This window comes from Echinops telfairi, unplaced genomic scaffold (assembly GCF_000313985.2).
Source record: "Echinops telfairi isolate 266 unplaced genomic scaffold, ASM31398v2 ScPeMD7_7420;HRSCAF=8458, whole genome shotgun sequence".
Taxonomy (NCBI): Eukaryota; Metazoa; Chordata; class Mammalia; order Afrosoricida; family Tenrecidae; genus Echinops; species Echinops telfairi.
In genome coordinates, this window is record NW_022111320.1 from 47,915,911 (window position 1) to 47,918,070 (window position 2,160).

The window sequence follows — 2,160 nt, forward strand, 5'->3', positions numbered from 1 at the left end:
GCCCCAGTCCAGAAGTTTGGGGACAGAAGTCTGCATAGATACACACAGGGATGTGTGTGTGTGTGTGAGAACATGCTTTGCGGACAAGTCTACATTAAACAGAGACTAGAGAGATTAAGTTAGGGTCGGCCAGAGGGCTGTTGGGACAGGAGCTGGTGCATGATGCTACAGCAAAACCACTCCAGCATACCTCAGGCTCTTTCAGCCTGCGGACGTCCATCAGATGTTTGTTGATTAGTAGTTGGATGTAGGGAGCTGCCTGCATCTGAGAGTCTCCCTGGGCATGCCCCGGGTTCTGCACTCGGTGCCCAGGACTTCAGATCTGGTCTCATTTCCAAATTGATGAGAGCGCGGAGAAAAGGTCTTTCCTATTCATGGCTGGTGCCAGTGGCTCTTGAGTCACCCTTCAGAGAGAGCTGTTGGCCAACATCTACCAGTATGTAAAGGGTATCTGTCTTTTGTCCCAGCCTTTCTCCTTACAGGGATTTCTCTGACAACTGTTTGCACATGGAGAAGAAGAACATTCAGGTTACAAGGGGGTTCACTGAAGTGGAGTGCTAAGAGAATGCACCAAGTGTGGTATAACATGTGTGTGACGGTGTGGTGCTGGAGGATGTTAGATACCATAAGCTGATAACATGTGTTGTCTCCAGTGAGAGGAACTGGTGGCTGGGGAAGGGAGAGATAGCAACTTATTTTTCACTGTAGGTTCTTTTGTGCTCTCTGAAATTTGTGCCGGTTAAATCACATCCATGCCCATGCCAAAGAAAGGTCATCCAACAGAATGCAGAAAATAACAGACGAAATCATTCATATCACCTACAAGTAACCTATCGCCGACCACCACTCAAAAACAGAAACTCAAGCCTGATTCAGAAGGGGGACGTGGAACAAGGAATAACGATGCTGATGTCAAATGGATCTTGGCCGAAAGCAGAGAATACCAGCAAGGTGTTTACTTGTGTTTTCTGGACTGTGCAATAATGGGATTAGGCTGCGCTCTGCCTCACATAACACTTCCTGCTTTCCAACTAGCTGCTATAATTCACTGCACAGAAAATGCCCATGGTTATAGGGCTTATTATGGAAGGTAACAGGTTACAACTCAGAAGAGAAATGCCCAGGATGCAGTTGTTCATTCAGGACATTCTTTTAGGGCTGTTAATTAATAAATGCCCAAAGAGCATGCCACTCCCCTATTCGTCTCGGCCTGAAAGCTCTCCATTGCAGTTCTGTGGGTCAGTGAACCATGCTACTCCAATTAAGTGCCCTGAAGCGTCCTACTCCACAAGCCAGTCTCCTGTGGCAAAGCACTCAGCTTTGCTTGTTCTGTGCACTGGGGAGTCACTGCTCAGTCATTCTCGTGCTCCGGCTCCTGTTTCTGCTGCTTCTGCTCCTCTGCCACTCCTCTGGTGCCTCCACTGCCTCCTGGATCAATGTACGCTGGGGTCCAGAGGATGTGTTCTGCTTCTGCTTATTGCTGGTCCTATAATTTCCCCATCCTACCTCTTACACGGCTCACTTTACACAGAACGACATGGTATCCTGCACAGCTGAATTGTATAACACAGTTATCTTCCCCACTTAACTTGCCCAGACCCATAGAGAAAAGTCATTTGGGGGGAGTAACAAAGGTTAAGGCTAGGAGAGCCATACTAAATTACTCAGTACATTGCCGACTGGGTGGGTTGTAACAAATTAATGGGTCACATTGTGAAGAATGAGAAGTACAGGACAGTTAAATGAACTTTTGCAGAACCTGTACATAGACCAAGAGGCAGTCTTTCAAATTGAATAAGGAGGTATTGCTTGTTTTAAAACTAGGCGTGTTAGTCTGGGTAGACTAGAGAGACAAATGCAGGGAGACTCATGTATGTATAAGAAGGAGGTTTATATGCAAGAGCAACTGAATATTGAGAAAACATCCCAGCCCAGTCCAGATCAAGTCCATAAGTCTAATATTAGCCAATATGTCTAATAACCTATCTATAAAGTCCTCTTCAGACTCATGAAACACATGCAATGTTGCCGAATGTAGGAAGATCACAGGTCAGTGGGTGGGAAGTCTTGTGGATCCAGTGGCTGTGTAAGCATCTTAGTGCTGGCAGGGGTTTCCACGTGGCTTCTTCAGCTCAGGGCACTAGCATAGTTCCATGTGTC